At 49.7% G+C, this 6,231-nt stretch overlaps 1 long non-coding RNA gene across 1 annotated transcript; it reads right to left on the reverse strand.

Annotated features, from left to right (window-relative positions):
* Positions 1-5,317: 5,317 nt before the first annotated feature.
* LOC136012751 (uncharacterized) lies at positions 5,318-5,838 on the reverse strand. The gene is made up of 3 exons (XR_010611935.1): positions 5,768-5,838; positions 5,432-5,487; positions 5,318-5,357 (listed from the first exon to the last, which is right to left on the reverse strand). It is a non-coding gene; the product is annotated as an uncharacterized LOC136012751 (long non-coding RNA).
* Between the last annotated feature and the right edge of the window lie 393 nt (positions 5,839-6,231).

Here is a 6,231-nt window from a genome sequence, read left to right on the forward strand (position 1 = left end):
GCATCTCTGTATTTAATAGAGCCTTCCTGGGTAGCATGGTTATAATGCAAAGGAAGCAGCTGAACGAAGTTTAATCAACCGTTTTATTTGATGGCTTGATAGTATGTGAGGGCTTTGTTATCATACAATACTCTAAGAAAGGAGGTTGTTCCATGAGCAACAAAACTTTGAGTCTGCCTTTCTGCAGGGCTTAGGTCTCATTTCCTTTATACTACCACTTCAATAACACTGCTAACCCCATCCCTTTTATTTCACATCTACCAGGCAAAAGATGGCATGTTCTTTGGCAGAGCCAGCTTCTGCTGTGCTGAAGGATATAGCTGAATTCTGCCTTTCTCCCTCAATGAACTATGGATTGTTTTCCACTTTCCATCACCCTGCCAGCAGTATTAATGGAGTTCATAAGAACATAACATCTGTGAAATTTTTTAGCTTTTGATCGTGTTTGAAATTACCCATCAGCTCAGAAGTTTTTAAGGGGGACAGATGTCCACCCAAATGGACAATGCAAGTGTATAAGCCTTACTTCCTTAGGAGGAAAGGCTGACAAATTACAGTAATTAATGTCTGGCACTGTCTGTATAAAACCTTTTATCAAAGGAGGACAGAGTAGCCCAACTGCACTAAATCCCTACAGATTGAGGAGGCAAGCGGTCACACTTACTTTTGTGACACTGGGCCAGTCAGCCAAACAAATGGGTGGCCTAGAATGTCTTAATATTTCCATCCTCCAAATTTCTGCAGTGTTTTCAAGTGCAGCCTGAACACCTTTGAGACTTGTTACAGCAGCCATCCTTGTCTGCCTGTCTTAAACCTGTTTGTAAGTTTGAGTGCATACATGAGGCACACAGTTCTTAGCATAAAGCAGTCATCCCAGCACATTGTACCTGAAAATGATCACCTATAGGGCATAATGGTCAGCTCCCCCTCAGCTGCCCCTGTCTTGCTGCCTCTTACTGGAGTGAGGGCATGGGAACTTTAGTTTTCATTCAACCCTTTGTTCTCAACATCCTGTATGTTTTGAGGGTTTTTCTTTTCCCTGAGGAAGATGAGGAGTCTTTCCTATCATTGCCAGCTAATAGAGAACAACTTTTAATTCATCAGCTACTTTCCAGACGAGGTAGATTTGAAGTAGCCGTTCCCATGTAACTTACCAGTTCTATCTATTCCAGGTGACAAAAAATAATCTCCTTTCTATAAACAGAAGCTCCCTACAATCTTTAAATGATTCTCCTCCTAACAGAGCCTGTGCTATGGCAACATGGCCAAGAGGTCTGGGGCTTTGGTACTGAATGTAAAGAAGGATGGAATGAAAGCATAGCAAGATAACAGAAATAGTGACCAGTGGCCTTCTGGGCAAAAGCAGTGCTTTTGTTTCTCAGATTAGGAGAAGCAGTAACATACTCAAGTTCTTTCCTTGTCAAGACCTTTACTTGGATGCAAGTGTCTCTTCAGGTTTTTTAGGAGAAACAGCAAAGTTCCTGGGAGAAAGAAAAGGCTTCTATCAGAGAGAGAGAGAAGTGAAACCCAGAGATGGAGAGAGGAATAAAAAGGGAAGGGTCTCATACAAATACAGAGACTGCCCAGATATACATCTGACACTTTATTTCTGCATAGAAATGGTAAGAAAATTCAGGAAAGCATAATCCATGTGAAGAAATGCTGAGAACTGCAGGTGGTCTGTACAATGTATTCCAGCAAATGCAAGGGGAATACACACATATCAGTCACTCTGCCCTATTATAACCAAATCACTCCTTGGTGCTCAGATTTGAGACAGCTTTGTTTGCAGATGACTGGGATGCCTGCTATCATTTCCCAATGGCATTTAAACAGTCTTCTGTTTATAAAGTATCACAGTATGCACTGGGATATGTATGGTAGATCACACTAAGATCTTGAGTGGTGGTCTTTCTCCCTTTTGAGTGCAGAGGGATCTGAAGGAGTTTTTTTTTGTTGTTGTTTGGGTTTACATATATATTTTGGGTTTTTTCTGTTTGGTTGGGGTTTGGTAGCTTTTTTTTTTTTTTTTTTTTTTTTTCAGCATCTCTCTGCCCAGAATGAGCAGTTGTAAAAAAGGATTCAGTTTCGGGGTTTTTTTGGTGTTTTTTTTTGTGTGTGTGTGTGTATTCTTTAATTTTTGCTTGTGGTTTCTGCTTTTTTGTTTGCTTTTGTTTCAGCCTCTATCTGCATTCATAAACGTCTTTCTGCCATTTCTTTCCTAATCCATAGACCCTCTCAGTATACTTTCTTTTTCATTTTGCATTCTGCAGGATACAGATGGCAAGGTAGAGAGATAGGACTTCTGTAGTTCTTTCTGCTTTTTTACTACTATAGCTGAAAAGTCACTCTAAGAGTAGTCTTATGACATAACATGGAATTACGAGAAGTCCTTTCCAGCACTGACTATCCTATTCTAACCCTAACTATTCTATGATCCTATGAAGTGTATACTCAAACAATATGAAATAACTACTATCCTATGTCTTTCGTAAACTATATCCTAAAAAATGTTTTAAAAAGACACAGTAATAGGGTAATGGAGTAATAAACATATCAATAAATAACAGTAATAAATAACAGAAACAAACATACCCTGTTCGTTTGTGTGTGCCCCAGTCCCTGGCAGAGGCAGGTGTCGGCACAGCCCTGCCTCACGGGGACAGCCACAGGGTCAGGATCTTGCCCGATGGGACAGGACAGAGGAGCTGCTCACCCCTCTGGTGGGACGTAGCACCGAGACTCACCAGAAGGTGAGAATGCAGGAGCCGCAGGGCCAGATGAAGGCGAGGGAGCCGCTGCTCTTCCGTTCTTCCTCTTCCTCGGCGGTGTTCCCGGCTGACTGCTTCCTGCCGCTCAGCACCTCGAGCACGCCCAGGGCAAGGCACAGCAGCGGGCGCGGCTGCTACCGCGTCTGCAGAGAGGAGCAGCAGGGAGTGATCTGGAGGTGGCTGAGCCCTCTGGCTCCCCTATGGCGCCTGCCTGCCATGGGCACGGCCACGGGTGCATCCAGCACCAGGGTGCTGGGGTCCTGGGGCTGCTCCTTGGCTGCCCCTGTTCTGGTGCGCTGGTGCCAGGGCCAGGGCTTGGGAGGAAAGGCAGCTGGGCTCTGCCAGTCTTACTTGGTCTTGGCAATGACCATGGTGTCCCTGAAGAGGAGGAGGTCCCTCTTCTTCTGTCCATGACTCTGGGCCACCCTCAGTCACTCCTGCAGCAGTGTCTCAGGCAGCACTGGTGAGGCTCACATTGCTGCTCGTGTCCAGGGTCATCCCTGCAGAACAGGTGGCGTCAGGCATGAGCAAGGTGGCTGCTGCAGGACCCGGCTGTGCCGGTGCGTCCTTGAGCTGTGGGGAGACACATCTGGACCTGCAGCAGCAGAGCCGCTGGCCCATCCTGGCAGGGCTGCAAGAAGATTCTCTTGTAAACGCATGTGTAAAACACACAGAGCGGGAGTGCTCCTCTACAGGAGATGGGCACCCCCAGTGCTGCTGGTGCTGTAAACATAGCACAGCCCCTGCAGGAACTGGGGCCGTTGCTGGGCCAGCCCTGGGTTAGAGCAGAACACCACAGTGACCTCAGTTCAGGAGCCCAGGCGCCCAGGAGGGACCAGGCCCTGTGGGGCTCCCCCCTCTATGCCCATGTCTCTATTATACTGGACAGCCCAGACCTGGGCTCAAGCCAGCTGGAGCTATGCTAGAATGAGAACAGCACCACAGATAATCATTCATCCTCATTTCCTGTGTATGTATGGCTCCTGCCAGGGGTTTCTAAGTGTGTTCAGAAGCTCTGTAGTTCTGCAGACCAGAGTTTTCCTCCAGTTTAACATCGTCAGCAAACTTACTTGTGGTGCGTTCAACTCCTGCATCCTGATAACCGACTAAAATATGGAGCAGAACTGGCCCTTGAATTGATCCCTGAGGAACACCACTGGGGCCTGGCTTCCAGCCTGGTGTAGCTCCATTCACCATAACCCTTGGAGGGCTCCTGTGCAGCCAGCTCTTCACCCAGCACTCTGGGTTCTTGTTCTTTTCACAGTTGCGCAACCTGCCCAGAAGGCTAATGTGAGGGATGGTGCCAGAAGCTTTACAAAAATCCAGAACAACCATACCCTCTGCTTTCCTGACCTCCACCAGGCAAGTGACCTTACCAGAGAAGGGTATCAACTTAGTTCAATAGGACTTTTCCTTTGTGAACTGTGCCCCGTGACTGCATTGTCCTTTGAAATGCCTTTCAGTAGCACCCAGATGATCTTCTCTTTACTGTGACAGAAACAGAGGTTAGTCTAGGAGTTTTGTCATTTCCTGGGTCTCCCCTCATGCCTTTCTGATAAACGGGATGAAGGTTGGCTAGCTTCCAGACAGCAGGGACTTCCCCAAGCTCTCAAGTATACTCCCTTTGGTGTACGATTGAGAGGGATCCTGCTATGACATCGGCTAACTCCTTCAGGAATCTGAAGGCCTCAGGAAAATTCAGGCCTCAAGGACTGCTCCCTTACAACTGCAGTATCCACAAATGGAAAGTCACGGCTCCTGCAGACTGACGGGACCCGGGTGAAATTTCACACAAACTTAAACAAATTTTATTTCACATAAAATAAACACAATAATAAATACCAGTAACAAACACAGCAATGAACATAGTAGTAATGAGCATGCGGGCCAGCATAGGTGCTGTGTCCTCTGTCCCGCTCAGATGACCTTCATGGCCATGTGTGGATGGAGTCCAGAGGCCAGCTCCCCACTTGGGGAGGTGCCAGCGGGTGGGCATTTGCTGGCAGAGCTGACGAGTGAGCCACAAGGCCTCCTGCAAGGGCTGGGATGGGTCTGAGGGCGCTGCTCTGGCTCTGGGGTGAGCTGGTGGAACGTTCCTGCCAGAGCAGAAGGACACGGTGACGCTGTCCTCACCGCTGCTGAGGTGGTGCTGGGGCCCAGGTGGCAGAGCTCATCCGGGGAATCCAAGCAGTAAAAGGGCACCTACAAGGGCAGAGTCACAAACGCTGATGAAGCCATGAGGATAGGAGCAGGCGGGACTTGACCCCTGGTTATTTTGCTGTAAAAGGGGTCATTTCTAGCACAGGAGAGGGGCACCTGACATCTGTGGGCATGTGCATGCCTCCAGTCTAGGACCATCCTGTGCACCTCAGGGATATTTCCTATACTCAGAGCTTTGAAAGATGGAAAACAGGGTCTGCTACATACCTGGGTGCCTCGTTCTTCTTCCCCTGCTTGGATTCCCTCAGTTGCCCACCCCTGATAGCTCAGTTGCCAGCCTTCTGTTCTTACTGATGGGTTTGCCTGTCACTCCCCTCTTCACAGGTTGCTCTTTGCTTCCTGGTATCCCGTGAAGAGCCTGGCAACCTTTCTAGTCAATAGTATAGTTAGACAGGTGACGCCATGACTACCTTGAACCCAGCAAAGCTAGGTAGTTTTACCTTCTCTCCCTGGAAGAGCTCTTGAGGTGTTCACTCTTGGGAGCGACAGGAGGCACCTGCAACGGCAATGTGTAAGTTAGCAGGGGGCAAGGACCTCCCTGCCCAACTGCTACCCTGGCTCTGAAAGGCACATGACTTGGATGGGTTTGCTCAGCTCAGCTGAGCCAGCTGTGATGGGATCACCGCACAAAGTGGGATGGCCAACCTGCATCAGCCTTGCTCTGCACTTGGGCAGAGCTGCAGGCTGGTGGATGACCGTGCTTGGCCCTGTGGCAGCAGCCCCACCTTCTGAGGGGGGAGGCTTTTGTTGTCACACTGCTCGTGCACTTCACAAACCTCTGCTGTTTCTGGTGACGTCTGCAGTGCTGGTGGCTCCTCATCCGATGCCCTGGCCAGCCCAGCCACCTCCTCCCCAGGGAGTTCCTCCTGGTGTTGGATGAGGAACACCAGGAGCTGCGTCACCTGCACACAGCAAACCACTGGTTTCACTGAGGTGGCTGGTACGGGCTCAAGCAGCCTTTCCCAGCCTGACCTGTGCATCTGTGCAGGAAGGTGCAGCCGTGGGGCTGCTCCTCCTGGCTGCTGCCCCATGGCTTTGCTGCCGGGAGGAGGCAGCCAGGGCCCTCTGAGCAGCAGAGCCGGGGTGGGCTGGGGAGGCTGTAGCCGGCCGGTGAGCACAGCGTACCTTCTGTATCTCCTGCACCAGGACATCCACGGGCCGGTCCTGGGCGGGGGGCTGAGCAGGTTTGGTGACAGATGGCCAGGTTCCTGGCTGACATCTTGGTTGTGGCCACGTTCCT

This window comes from Lathamus discolor, chromosome 4 (genome assembly GCF_037157495.1).
Source record: "Lathamus discolor isolate bLatDis1 chromosome 4, bLatDis1.hap1, whole genome shotgun sequence".
Classification (NCBI taxonomy): domain Eukaryota; kingdom Metazoa; phylum Chordata; class Aves; order Psittaciformes; family Psittacidae; genus Lathamus; species Lathamus discolor.